The sequence below is a fragment of the Macaca fascicularis genome, chromosome 10 (genome assembly GCF_037993035.2).
Source record: "Macaca fascicularis isolate 582-1 chromosome 10, T2T-MFA8v1.1".
Lineage (NCBI taxonomy): Eukaryota > Metazoa > Chordata > Mammalia > Primates > Cercopithecidae > Macaca > Macaca fascicularis.
In genome coordinates this window covers 32,415,063-32,430,232 of record NC_088384.1, presented here as the reverse complement: position 1 = coordinate 32,430,232, position 15,170 = coordinate 32,415,063, and the positions used below count along the sequence as shown (strand labels likewise).

Below are 15,170 nucleotides of genomic sequence, written 5' to 3'. Positions count from 1 at the left end.
TTCTATAGGGGTCATTTGAAGTTCATAATGCCATCAAATATCAATCAAGGGTCTTTCCATTATTTACCAGCTTTAGGATATGTGCTGAGCAGTGGCCGAGCACTGAAAGAATGTGACTGGTTGTCCCAAGTGTTGTCCTCCAACTCAAAATCCTCAACCAGTTCAAAAGCATTTGGGCTTTTACATGCCTTTCACATAAAGACTATGACACAGCTAAACTATTCATGTACTAATACCTGCCCTGAGCTATGTGACCACGGACACCACCCCATAATGTGGCTAGCGTGTAGGAACTCTGCAGGCTCAGATCATTCCACACATACACGCAGATGTTGGAACTCCCTTGCACAGTGACTCACGATCCCACGGCTGAGTGCTGAAGGCAGGTCAGTAGTTCAGAGCCGCAGCACTGGGGCCATATGCTTGGGTTCCCATCTCGGCTCTTTTGCTGAGGGGCTCATAAGCTTGGGCACATTCATCTCTGTCTTTTTCTGCCCAGCGAAAGGTGATAGTAAATCAATCATGCCATATGTCTGTGGTGATGGCCAAATGATTTGATGTAGGTAAAGTGTACAGTGTAAGTGCTCATGAGGCTTAATTATCAGTGAAATGACTTGCTTTAGATTTCACAGCTTAATAATGCTCAGAGGCTCATTCAAACCCAGGATTCTGAACTCCCAAGCCATTGTTCTATGACATACACCTGCTTGGCCAAAACCAACCACTTTATCACAATTCAGACTCAGTTTTGAAAGAAGCAGATAAAGTTGTCAAAAGTGCTGTGTCCGCCTCAGCTCACACTCAGTGCCCTCCACACAAAGGGCACCACTGTCTGCCACAATGGCCCAGTGGCCTGGCTGGCACAGACAGTGGCACTTAGGACTGAGGGCAAGAGATCTCCAATCCCACCACTGTGGTGAGAGGGCATCACAGACATTCCAGGGTGAAGGCACAATCCACAGTGTGGGGTCCAGCTGCTGCCATGAAGACAGCTGTGCTTTTACATGTACAGGAAGGTCATTGAAGGCTCAGTGTTTTATTTCAAAAACTGAATCCCAAGCCCACATGTTATTATTCTGTGCTTCTTAAAATAAGTTATGAGAAGGGAAATAGGGTATCCCCAAATATAGCCAATAGTGAGAGTTTCAAATTGAAGAGGGGCACGACTGATATGTTGAGAACAGACAGAGATTCCATTCTGTTTTTTTCTTTTTCAACCTTTAGGTTAGATTCAGGGTGTGCACGTGCAGGTTTTTTCCCTGGGTATATTGTGTGCTGCTGAGGATTGGGGTATTAATGATTCCAACACCTAGGTACTGAACACAGTACTCAGCGGTTTTTCAGCCTTTTCCTTCCTCCCTCCCGCTCCTAGCAGTCCCTAGTGTCTATTGTTACCGCCTTCATGTCCATGGGTACTGAGAGTTTAGCTCCTACTTATAAGAATATAAGGCATTTGTTTTCTGTTACTATGTTAGTTCACTTAGTGGCTTCCAGCTCTAGCCATTTTCCCTCAAAGAACATAATTTCATTCTATTGTGGCTGCATAGTATTCCATGGTCTATATGTACCACATTTTTATCCAGTCCACTGTTGATGGGCACCTAGGTTGATCCCATGTCTTTGCTATTGTGAATAGTGTTGCAATAAACATACGAGTGCATATGTCTTTGGTAGAATGACTTGTTTTCTTTTGGATACATGTTCAGTAATGGGATTGCTGGGTTGAATGTTAGTTCTGTTTTATGTTCTTTGAGAAATCTCCAAACTGCTTTCCACAGCAGCTGAACTAACTTACATTCCCACCAACAGTGTATAAGCATTCCCTTTTGGCCTTAAAGTTGCCAGTATCTGCTATTTTTTTGACTTTCTTTTTTTCTTTTTTCTTTTTTCTTTTTTGAGACAGAGTCTCGCTCTGTTGCCCAGGCTGGAGTGCTGTGGCATGATCTCAGCTCACTGCAAGCTCTGCCTCCCGGGTTCACGCCATTCTCCTACCTCACCCTCCCAAGTAGCTGGGACTACAGGCACCCACCACCACGCCCGGCTAATTTTTTGTATTTTTAGTAGAGATGGAGTTTCACTGTGTTAGCCAGGATGGTCTTGATCTCCTGACCTCATGACCCGCTCACCTCGGCCTCCCAAAGTGCTGGGATTACAGGCATGAGCCACCGCACCCAGCCTGACTTTTTAAAAATAGTCATTCTGGCCGGGCGCGGTGGCTCAAGCCTGTAATCCCAGCACTTTGGGAGGCCGAGACGGGCGGATCACGAGGTCAGGAGATCGAGACCATCCTGGCTAACACGGTGAAACCCCGTCTCTACTAAAAAATACAGAAAACTAGCCGGGCGAGGTGGCGGGCGCCTGTAGTCCCAGCTACTCGGGAGGCTGAGGCAGGAGAATGGTCTAAACCCGGGAGGCGGAGCTTGCAGTGAGCTGAGATCCGGCCACTGCACCCCAGCCTGGGCGACAGAGCAAGACTCTGTCTCAAAAAAAAAAAAAAAAAAAAAATAGTCATTCTGACTGGTGTGAGATAATATCTCATTGTCATTTTGATTTGCATATCTCTCGTGATTAGTGATGATGAGCATTTTTCATATGTTTGTTGACTGCATCTATGTCTTCTTTTTTTTTTTTTTTTTTTTTTTTTCTGAGACGGAGTCTCGCTCTGTCACCCAGGCTGGAGTGCAGTGGCTGGATCTCAGCTTACTGCAAGCTCTGCCTCCCGGGTTCACACCATTCTTCTGCCTCAGCCTCCCGAGCAGCTGGGACTACAGGCGCCTGCCACCTCGCCCGGCTAGTTTTTTTTATTTATTTTTATTTTTTAGTAGAGACAGGGTTTCACCATGTTAGCCAGGATGGTCTCGATCTCCTGACCTCGTGATCCACCCATCTCGGCCTCCCAAAGTGCTGGGATTACAGGCTTGAGCCACCGCACCCGGCCCTATGTCTTCTTTTGAGAAGTGTCTATTTATGGCTTTTGCCCATTTTTAAATGGGGTTATTCATTTTTTGCTTGTGGAATTAAGTTCCTTATAGATTCTGGATATTAGCCCTTTGTTGTATGATGCTTTGTGAGTAATTCCCCCCATTCTGTAGGTTGTCTGTTTACTCTGTTGGTTTCTTTTGCTGTGTGGCAGCTCTTTAGTTTAATTAGGTCTCACTTGTCAACTTTTGCTTTGTTGCAATTTCTTTTGAAGACTTAGCCATGAATTATTTCCCATAGCCCATATCCAGAATGGTACTTTTCAAGTTTTTCTTCTAGGATTATTGTAGTTTGAGATCTTAAATTTAAATCTTTAATCCAATCTGAGTTAATTTTTGTATACAGTGAAAAATATGTGTCCAGTTTGTTGTTGTTGTTGTTGTTGTTGTTGTTGTTTTGAGAGGGAGTCTTGCCCTGTCACCAGGCTGGAGTGTGGTGCACCATCTCGGCTCATGGCAACCCTCTGCCTCCCAGGTTCAAGCAATTCTCCTGCCTCAGCTTCCTGAGTAGCTGGGATTACAGGCACCTGCCACCATGCCCAGCAAATTTTTAGTGGAGACAGAATTTCATCATGTTGGCCAGGCTGGTCTCCATCTCCTGACCTCATGATCTGCCCATTTTGGCCTCCCAAAGTGCTGGAATTATAGGAGTGAGCCACCGTGCCCGGCCAACAAGGTGCATTATTAACATCTATAAAGCTCAGGGAAGAGAGCTCTCATCATATTTTTATTTAATTTACAGTTTTTCCCAGAGTCTTTGGAATAGATTCCTCCTTCCATGAGCCAGAGAACTTACAATGTTCACGGCAGTGTCTTTAAATGTAGCAGTAGCAGCTGTGGGTTGAGAATACAAGTCTTCCACTCTTCCTTTTAGAGCCAGCAATTCACGGTGCTCTGTGTTCCTATTCGGCATTGGGTAGGGGCATTTTGGTGCTGGGCATGGCACCAGTGCCCCATGGAGGAGGAAGCCAGGAAGCCCCTTTCTTCCTTCCCTAAAACCTTTTCTTTACGTAGATCCAAGTGTCTAGCCTAGATCATTTTCTTCTCTCTGGATAACTTCTTTTAACATTTTGACAGATCTGCTGATAGCAAATTTGTGTTTGTATGAGACAGTTTTTATTTCTCTTCACTTTGGAAAGATAATTTTGCTGGATACAGAATTTTAGGTTGGTTAGTTTTCTTGCTTGCTTGCATGGGTTCTGAAGAAAAGTTTGATGTGATTTTTATTCTTATACTAACACGTGTTAGGCCCTGCTAAAGCCCAAGGTGGTTAGACTCTGGTGAAACAGTTTCCCTGGGGCAGGCTTTTGCTAAGGAGAACAGAATGCCCTGGGCATATTTCAAAGTAGTTACTTTCCCCTTCTCTGTGGGGAGCGGGAGGGAATTTTTCTCTGATGTTCACAAGAGCCTCTGGCAGAGCTCTTGGAAGTTCATGAAAGCATAGGGCCCCCTAAGGCTGGGCTCCCTTAAATCTTAATTCTCAAGTTTCTGTACACGGAGCCTCCAGCAATTTGTCACTTACATTTCAGTCTTCCCACTGTGGTTCTGGCCCCGCGGCCAGTCTCCGATCCTGTTAGGCTGGGACTCACTGCCTCTCCAATGGGGGGATAACGGTTTGCCCTATTAGCCTCAAGTCTCTGGTGGATCTAAGAAAAGTTGTTAATTTTCAGCTTCTTCAAGGTGTTTTTTGTTGTTGTTGTGAGGACAGGAGTGACAGCATCCAAGCTGGAAAACAGAAGCCACATCTGGGTTTTGTTTCAAGATATTTTTCCAATTAGAAAGAATGATGCCACACACATTTCCATACATGTCTTTTGATGCAGCTGTGCATGTGTTTCTGTTATCCTAAGAGTGAAATACCTAAGTCCTAAATGTGCTACTTTCTAGAACTAGTATTCAATGCCAAACACAGTATCCCCTCCAGCAGATGAGAGTTCTTGTTGCTCCAGATTCTCTCCAACACTTGGTGTTCTGTCTTTTAAATTTCAGGCGTTTTGGAGGATGTGTTATCTTGTTGTGATGTTAATTTGCATTTACATGAATATTAAGAAAGTTGAACACATTCAAGTATTTGCTTTTATAAATTACAGGCTTATATCTTTTACCCATTTTTCTTTCTCTTAGTGATTTTTAAGAGCTCTTTACATATTCTGAATGTGAGCCCTCTTTGTCATTATATGTGTTCATAGATCTGTTCCCACTCTGCAACTTGCCTTGTCACTTTCTTAGTGGTGTCTCTTAATAAACAGAAATTCTTAATTTGAATATAGTCTAATTTATCAATTTCTTCCCTTAAAACTATGGCTGTTTGTGAATTGCTTAAGAAATCTGTCCCCACTCACAGTCATAAAAATTGGCTGGGCACAGTGGCCCAGGAGAGCAGCTCAGAGGGGGGGCCCTGTGTATCCCTAAAATAAACGAATAACCCCCCTAAGTCATGCCTTGTCAGGACCCCATCCCACCCCCGCCTCACTGTAAGGGGTTCATGACACCAGCAGGGGTCCCCAGCACCTGAGCTGGACTTGAGGGCTTGGGCCCCAAAGACCTCCCCACCAGCAGCCGTGAGCCCCCCTCTAAGCCACTCTCTTCTTCCCCACTCTGATGGGCAGGTCCAGGTGCTGCTGTACTTCCTGCAGCTGGAGGCCATCCCTGCCCCGGACAGCAAGAGACAGAGCATCCTGTTCTCCACCGAAGTCTAAAGGCCCCAGTCCATCTCCAGGAGGCAGACAGAGGGCCTGGAGACCTCTGACTAATCGGGCCATCGGTAGAGTAGGAACTAAACCCTCCTGAGATGTCCTTGGGCCACCCCCAAGTGTCGGGTCATCTGCCAAGAGACAGCAACCCAAAGCGGAAGGACAGGTAGCCTGGGCAGATCCCAGCCAGGGCTGGGAGCCCCAGGCTGGCCTCAGACTGTGGTTTTTCCATGCAGCCACCCAAGGGCTCCCCAAGCCAGTGCATCTTAGAGTCCAGGTCAGGCCCTGGGAGACAGGGTGAAGGGAATGGTTTTTTTTAACTTATCGGAGTTTAAACATTTCTACTGGATCACTTGTCAAGATGTGCCCTCTTCGGGGAGAAGGGAATGTGACTGGATTCCCTCGCTGTTGTACCTTGAATAAACACTGCTGCTTCATCCTATGAGGCAATGGCCCTGTCCCTGTGTGGGTGGGGCCTCTTCCATTTCTCTGACTTAGAAACCACACTCTATTTAGAACAGGGTTTGAGACGCTAAGTCAACACGGGGTAGCGTTTTTACTCCATTCATGGCTTTCTTCTTTTTCTTTCCAGAAGGATTTTTATGCAGAAACGGGTCTTTTGTTGCCGTGTTTGTCCTCTTTGGAAGGCAGCTCCAGTAGGGGCAACAGAGCCCTGGGGAAGGAGTCCCAGGCTACGCACTTTAGGGTTTGTCCTCCCGGGAGAGCAGCCTCGTCTTCTGATCCTGACCACCCTCCTGGTGCACAATCTCCTGTTTGACTTCCACAGGCCTGGACTTCTCTGGCTTCTCTCTGCCCACACTCTCCCTGCCCCAAGTGTCCCCAGCACAGGTGGCTTCACTTCTGTTCTCTCAGCTCAGCAGACTCACTCAACTTTTTTTTTTTGCTCTGTCCTCCAGGCTGGAGTACAGTGGCTCCATCATGGATCACTGCAGCCTCTAACTCCTGGGCTCAAGTGATCCTCCAGTGTCAGTCTCCCAGGTAGCTAGGACTACAGGTGTGTGCCACAATGCCTGGCTAATTTTTATTTTTATTTTTTCTAGAGATGGGGCTTGCTACATTGCCCAGGCTGGTCTCAAACACCTGGGTTTGGTTATCCTGCCTCAGCCTCCCAAAGTGCTGGGATTACAGGCATGAGCCACCACACTCAAACACTTGGGGTGGTTTTAAGCCCTCAGCGAGGTGCACCAACAGGACCCACAAGTGGCGTGGGCCCTCCCTAACCCTCCCATCCATGCAGGCCTAGGCAAGTCCCTCTCTCTGAATCTCAGCTACCACCATATACGATGCAAGTAGGAAGATGGGAGGACTGGGGGTGGGGCAGGCAGAGGCCACCTCTGTCAGGTCAGGGCTGCATGGGCTGAGGCCTGTCTTCCCATACCTGGGACATGACCTCCAAGGACCAGCTTGGTCAGTCAGTCATGGTGATGGGCTGGCTGGGGTTGGCAGAGAGCTTGCTCTCCTTCTCTGAGGGCCGGAGCAGTGTGGGGCCAAAGATCATGGCAAGGTTGTGCAGGGACTTCTTATTGACTGCTTCCTTCTCTGCCACCCTGTAGAGGACCAAAGCAGAGGTGCTGTTTCAATGCCACCACCAGGAGAGAAGTAGAGGGGCTGGGCCATGTTGGAGTCCTCAGGGAGGAAGAGACCTTGACCTTGATCTTGACCCTGCAAACTGACTCCAGCCCTGGTACTTCTGGGTCTCAGTGGCCCAGGACAAGGGGCCAGCTCTGGGCTGATGGGGAGGTCTCCTCTATGATCTGGGTGGGAGGAAAGAGAGGGGTACAAGTACACTACTGGCCATGGCCAAAGCTCTGAACTCTTTGTTAAGGCCACAGTGCAGAGAAAAGAGGGTAGCAAAGAGGAGAGGCTGGGGCAGGGATGGCAGTGGCGCTAGTCTCTAGAAGCAGTGAGGGACTGCAGACAGGGGTCGGGGGAAAGGTCCTCAGTGCTGGGGGTCTGCTGGGAGCAGAAGGGCACCCCACGGCCTGGGGATGTGGAGCCCTGGGCAGCCACAGGAGAGGTGGGCTACCTTTTCAGGTGGTCCAGAAGGAAAAGGAAGGTGAGCAGGTTGGCCTCCGGCAGGGACAGCAGCAGGTTGAGCAGGCAGCTCTCCTTTGCAATGGGGTCTGAAAGAGCTGCAGAAGGCGGTGGGTTACTCCTCAGGGTCACAAGCCAGAGACCTCTCCCAGGGTGGTCTATGGAGCACCCAGGGCTCATGTCACTAGAAAGGCCAGGCCCGTCATCATCCTCACTCCCACAGTGCTCGCCCCCAGTGAAGACCCTGTGAGGGGCGCCTGTGTGGGGTGTGAGCCACCCGAACACCTTTTCTCTACCTCACAGGGGTCAGTAGCACCCAGCAAACAGCAGCAGGAGGTGCCACGAAAGCAGCTGCTCCTGGTCAGAGCTTCCCTCGCTGCCGCTTCCTCCCCAGGGGAGCCCACGGCAGGGGAGGCTTGGTGTGGAATGAAACAGGAGACTGAGGGACATAAGGAGGGGAAAGGGCCCCAGCCCCACCAAATACGCAGAGACCCCCTTTGACACCCTGGACACCACTGGGGCACCTTCTGGCTGGGAGAGCAGGTCCTCTGTGCATGGGACCGGGAGGCAGACCTGCCCTAAGGGTGATGTGGAGGCTACAGGTGCCACATGCACCAGTGCCCACTTTAGACATCAGCCTCCAGGTTGACTAAGGGTCAGGGCAGGTTTGAACCCATGCTTGACGGGGCCAGGACCCATGGCTAGAGCACCTGGGTGCCCTTGTTTAGCCCTGGTCTGAAGGAAGGAGGACAGCAGACTTCAGGACCCCACAGCACGGCAGTGCTGACCATTTCACCCTCTTGGTCTCCTCGAGGAATAGGGATAGGGAGCCCTCTGGGGATGGGCAAGGCCTTCCAGGACAGGTTCAGTTCTGGTCCCCTGCTTTCCAAGGTTGTGTTAAAACACTGATCATGGCAGAGAGGGCATAGCTCAGGTTCCCACACCTCACTTTTCACAGCCTCCAAGGGCAGCAGTGCATGTGGAGGAGACGTTTCCCACAAGGACAAGGCCTCCAGTGCTCACCGATGCCCTCAGTGAAGTTGGGGTAGAACTCATCAGTGAAGAGGGGCTCGGGCAGCTCATGGAAGTACAGCTTCAGCGTGCCTGCGATGGCGTTCACGTCCATCTCGCTCATCATCACTGACACGTCCTTGTTATCTGGAAAGAGCACGGAAATGCAGCGGCCTCCTTCAGGACCCTGAGTGGGTCTCCCACCACACCTGCCTTGGCTAAAGCACCATCCCTGCCACACTGACCACTATGTGGGTCCCTCCCAGGCTTTGAGCAGCTCATCTGACTCCTCCCAAGAGCTGTGTGTGGTTCTGTGTCTGCAGAGTTGATGGGGGTGCGTGGGCATTCCAATTCTCTCCCCTGCTTGTTCCGATGTGATGTCCAGGAGGAGGCCAGCATGGCAGGACACAGTGCCTGGGTGGGAATCAGGTGGCTCTGCCCTGTACATAGCAACGACCCCTGCACCAGTGTCTTCTGATAGCAGGAAGGCTGTGGAAGAATCTGATTGGTTTCAGTGTTTGAACTGGTGTCTTCCTTTGGACCAAATTGGCCACTGGGACTTACCTCCCCACCACAGGCCAGGTCCATTTTGGACTCCCAGAGGGAGCTAAAACTACCACAGGGCCCACCTAGGGGTGCTGGGCATTCTAGGGATCCTGGTCAGGGTGGGTGGTGCATGCCCCCAAAAAGGGTCTGCAGGCACAAAGTCCTGTTGCTTTGAAGATGCTGGGCAAGGACCCTCTGGGGTCTCGGTGCCCTCCCCTGGCATTTGGGGCAGCTCCAGGTCCTTCATAGCTTCTGAGGGTTGGTGAGATGGAGGTGGAGATGTTGAAGCCCCGGTCTGAGCTGGGTCCCATCAGTGCCTTCTGCCCTCCACATCCTCAAGCAGGGCAGTGGACAGACTGCACTGAGTCCTGGGCTTCCATACCTCCTGTCCACCCCCAAGGCAGGAAGGCCAAGACCCAGAGGAAGCCCCTGGTGCACCCCAGCAAGCAGCATCTGTAGCTAGGATGGTTTAAAAACTGGCTTCTACAGAAGCTCCTTCTACAACTCTTGTCTTCTCTTTCTTAAAAATAATAAAACAGTAAATGAAGAAAAGACACAGAGAAGGATGTGACATGCCCGGGTCATGGAGTGCTCTAAGATCTCATCACGGACACCGGCACCCACACCTCTATCCATCCTGCACAGGCTGACACTCACTGATGTCGAAGGCTGCCTTCAGTGCCTGGATGTCCGTGGCCACTCCAGACACACAGTAGATGCCCACCTCCTCCATGCCTCGGCGCTTGATCTCCTCCACGCACTGGCACACGATGTAGAGCACCTTGGACCTCTCTCTCCTGCAGGAGGAGGAAATGTTCTCAGTGTCCTGACAGCCCTGCTATTGGTCCACAGCACAGGAGACCTGCCCCCTCTCTGCACACCCGGAGGTGGGGTGAGGATGGTGATGAAGGCACCCAGGTCTGGGGCTGCACACGAGCCTTCTGCATGCCTGCCCTCCCTCTGCAAGCTCCGTCCTCATTGCATGTACTTTCTCAAGACCTTTCTAAGAGGCTGAAGCAGACAGACCCTCTGCAAGTCACACATGATCTCTGTGGGAAAGTCAGAGCCCTGCTTAGTAAAGTCAGCACAGGAAGGGCATCTGAAAGATTCCAGATCTGGGGTTAGCAGCCTGTGCCCCCAGCTGGGAGATCAGGCCCGGTGTTGGTCCTGCCATCCATGTGCTGTGCGGGAGGACAATCCCCTGCCCCGGGCCCAGGCCTAAATAAACATCCGACGAATGAATGAAGCGGTGCCTCAGCACCAATGCTCCAAGTCCCACGATGCTAAGTGCTTTTCTCCTCTGAGTCTTAACAATGAACAATTTCAATACTGCCACACAGGACACTAGAGTAAGAATCCTTCAAAGTTACAACACTGTGCTCTGCTGAGGTCTTAACTTTAGTTCTGTTTTGCAACTGGATTTGGGAGCACATCAAAGCTGCTTCTCAAGCCACCCTCATTAGCAGTGGTTATTTGGGGGAGCTGCTGCTGGAGTCCTCGCTGCTCATGCCCAGAGCCCTCCCAGAGTGCTACGCAAGTGGTTCCTGTGTAGTTGGGGGTAGGGAGTGGTGTTTAGACACAGATAGGAGTCCAGGGTACAACTGATGGAGGCCCCGGCCCACATGACCAGCAAGTTCAGGGGCCCAGCCAGATTCCATCCTGGAGAAGCAAATGAATTCTCTAAGGAAGTGGTCTGTGTCTGCAAGAACTGCTCTCAAACCAACAAACAGGCTTCTCTTGGCAACTGACTCGTGACAAAAGGGCAGGAGTTAGTTACAACCATTCAACAGGAACCTGGGACCATGACAAATTCCAAGCGAGGACAGAAAACCCTGCACTTGGGCAGTTCCTGGAGCCAGCCTACTGGCTGCAAGGACACTCCTGAGCTGGTTTGCAGGAAACACAGGAGGTAGCTGAACACACCAAGTGTTCTCTGGGGCCTGATCTCACTGTGCAGCAACCACGCACACAGAGGAGACCCACACATGCTTTTTTCTGCAGAAACAGCTGAAGGGACAGGCGCCCTCAGTGCATGAGCCCAAGCCCCTCCACACTCACTTGGTGACCACAGCAATCTTGACTCCGAAGACCCGTCTGTTTTGGGGACAGCATCTTCTTCAAGCTGAACTCCCTGCTGGTGAACTTGACTGAGAACTTTACTTCAATCTATAGTGGGGAGAAGGGGCACAGTCCGCTAATGCTCCTGGTCCTCATAACCCAAGGTCCTAAGGGCCCCTGGGAGCCTCATCAAATATTTCTATGCAAAAGGCATGCAGAGGTCTCAGCGTGAGGTGAGACCACCCCTCAGGGAAGCCCCTAGTCTACTTCAGAAAGAGCAAGGATTTTGAAGGCCCACCTCAGCCTCCCAGAGTGCTGGGATTACAGGTGTGAGCCCCAGTGCCCACCCTTTCTTGGAGTCTTATACAATTAGGAGGCATCCAAGGATTTGAAATAAATTTTTATGCAAAATCTGAGGCTTACCCCGATTTGACTGTCTCTGTTCCTGGATTTTGCCTCTCAACTTAGAAAAACTCTGGAGGCCCCAAACTCTAACCTCTGTATCATCAGCCTATTAAGACTACTGTTTTCTTCCTGAGATCTATTTCTCTGTGCAAGGTTTGAATTGTTATTGGCAAGAGAGTTTGTCTGATACAAACTAATTGGTGATTACTGGAACAGGTTTTTGTTTGTTTGTTTGTTTGTTTGAGACAGGGTCTTGCTCTGTTCCCCAGGCTGGAATGCAGTGGCACAATCATGGTTCACCGCAGCCTCAACTCCCAGGTTCAAGCCATCCTCCCACCTCAGTCTCCTCAGTAGCTGAGATTACAGGTACACAACACCATGCCTGGCTAATTTTGTATTTTTAGTAGAGACGGGGTTTCTCCATGTTGCCCAGGCTGGTCTCAAGCTCCTGCGCTCAGGCAATCCATCTGCCTCAGGCTCCCAAAGTGTTGGGATTACAGGCGTAAGCCACCATGCCAGGGCTGGAACAGTTATTTAAAATATTTTTTTCAGGCGGGATGCTGTGGCTCACGCCTGTAATCCCAGTACTTTGGAAAGCCAAGGCAGACAGATCCCTTGAACTCATCAGGAGTTTGACGCCAGCCTGGCTAACATGGGGAAACCCCGTCTCTACAAAAAATAACAAAAGTAGCTGGGCATGGTGGCACGCCCCTGTGGTCCCAGCTACTCTGAAGGCTGGGGTGGGAAGATCGCTTGAGCCAAGGAGGCCAAGGTTGCAGTGAGCCAAGATCGCACCACTGTACTCCAGCCTGGGCCACAGAGCCAAACAGTATCTCTAAGTAAGTAAGTAAGTAAGTAAGTAAGTAAGTAAGTAAATAAATAAATAAAATATTTTTTCAGTTGTGACACCAAGTATTTAATGTAGTAAGACATTGCTGTGTTTTGGTCTTTAACATCTTCCACTTTAGGATGGGCACAGTGGCTCACGCCTGTAATCCCAGCACTTTGGGAGGCCAAGGCAGGCAGATCACATGAGCTCAGGAGTTTGAGACCAGCCTGGCCAACATGGTGAAACCCCATCTCTACTAAAAATACAAAAGCAAACAAACAAACAAAACTATCTGGGCATGGTGGCGTATACCTGTAGTCCCAGCTACTCAGGAGGCTGAGGCAGGAGAATCGCTTGAACCCAGGAGGCAGAGGTTGCAGTGAGCCAAGATCGCACCACTGCACTCCAGCGTGGGTGACAGAGTGAGACTCCATCTCAAAAAAAAAACCCCACACGCTGGGTGCGGTGGCTCACACCTGTAATTCCAGCACTTTGGGAGGCCAAGGCGGGTGGGTGATGAGGTCAGGAGTTTGAGACCAGCCTGGCCAACATGGGGAAACCCCATCTTTACTAAAAATACAAAAATTAGCTGGGTGTGGTGGCGTGTGCCTGTAATCCCAGCTACTCAGGAGGCTGAGGCAGGAGAACTGCTTGAACTGGGACCTGGGAGGCAGATGTTGCGGTGAGCCGAGATCATGCCATTGCACTCCAGCCTGGGCAACAAGAATGAAAATTTGTCTCAAAAACAAACAAACAAACAAACCCCACACAAAGATAAAATCTTCCACTTTAAAAATGCTTTTTGCTTTTAAAATGGCATATATAGGCTGGGCATGGTGGCTTATGCCTGTAATCCCAGCACTTTGGGAGGCCAAGGTGGGCAGATCACCTGAGGTCAGGAGTTCGAGACCAGCCTGGCCAACATAGTGAAACCCCATCTCTACCAAAAACACAAAAATTAGCCAGGTGTGGTGAGAGGTGCCTGCAGTCCCAGCTACTAGGGAGGATGAGGCAGGAGAATCTCTTGGACCTAGGAGACGGAGGTTGCAGTGAGCCGAGATGGCACCACTGCACTCCAGCCTGGGCAACAGAGTGAGACTCCATCTCAGGAAAAAAAAAAAAAAAAAAGGCATATATATCCATATTTCACTGGGCCTTCACAAAGCCCTGCTGGTCAACCCTCGAGAATTGAGGAATCAGAGAACTTAGGAATCGACCTGGAACTGCTTATGTAAGTGAGAATCTTAAGCTAAACAGCCTAGCGGTAAATGCCTTCCCCAGCCTCAGAAGTCTATAGTCAGCAGAAAGCAATAACAGCATCCTCCCTTCCACTCTTCCCTTCAGGCTGGACACATCCCTGTCCCTATAGCCTTTGTACTCGGGCACAGACACAGGAGACAGAGCACTCAATTTAGAATCCCTGGGCTCACACTGGCTTTCCTACAGACACAGGGGGTCCATGAGGCCCACAGTGACATACACATGTACACAAGGATGCACACGCTGACGCTGATGAGCCCTGGAAGTCAACACAGAAGAACACACGCAGGCACACACACAGCCACAACTCGACCTGCGAGGTCTACAACCCCACAAATGAAGAGAGGTGGATACCATCTCACACAAACTACAACTCTGAGAGAAACACACACACACAGGTCTACAGATTCACCTGAACAAGACGCCATCCATAGTCACCGGCACAAAGCATCTATGCACTATCACACAGAACACAGGCAAGCAGACATAGATGATACTCCCAACCATCCAGTCTATAGCGATGAACTGCAGAGCTACATGCACAGATACACCAGTCATACATTCAGATCTGTGTAGACACAGTGAGGCACACATGTACACATGCGCACTTACACAGAAAGATGCAGACCCAGTTGGGCGTGGTGGCTCAGGCCTGTAATCCCAGCACTTTGGGAGGCCAAGGCGGGTGGATCACGAGGTCAGGAGATCGAGACCATCCTGGCTAACACGGTGAAACCCCGTCTCTACTAAAAATACAAAAATTAGCAGGGCATGGTGGCGGGCACCTGTAGTCCCAGCTACTCGGGAGGCTGAGGCAGGAGAATGATGTGGCAGAGCTTGCAGTGAGCCGAGATCACGCCAATGCACTCCAGCCTGGGCGACACAGCGAGACACTGTCTCAAAAAAAAAAAAAAAAAGAAAGAAAGAAAGAAACGTGAGGCAAGAGCAAACACTTACATCTTTTTTTTTTTTTTTTTTTTTTTTTGAGACGGAGTCTCGCTGTGTCGCCCAGGCTGGAGTGCAGTGGCCGGATCTCAGCTCACTGCAAGCTCTGCCTCCCGGGTTTTTACGCCATTCTCCTGCCTCAGCCTCCCGAGTAGCCGGGACTACAGGCGCCCGCCACCTCGCCCGGCTAGTTTTTTGTATTTTTTAGTAGAGACGGGGTTTCACCGTGTTAGCCAGGATGGTCTCGAACTCCTGACCTCATGATCCGCCCGTCTCGGCCTCCCAAAGTGCTGGGATTACAGGCTTGAGCCACCGCGCCCGGCCGCAAACACCTACATCTGTAAGATACACAGAGAAACAAACACATACACAAACTTACACACATAGAAA

General features: G+C 50.2%; 1 pseudogene; it reads right to left on the bottom strand.

Annotated features, from left to right (window-relative positions):
- Positions 1-6,893: 6,893 nt before the first annotated feature.
- LOC102120466 (breakpoint cluster region protein-like) lies at positions 6,894-14,263 on the bottom strand (annotated as a pseudogene).
- Between the last annotated feature and the right edge of the window lie 907 nt (positions 14,264-15,170).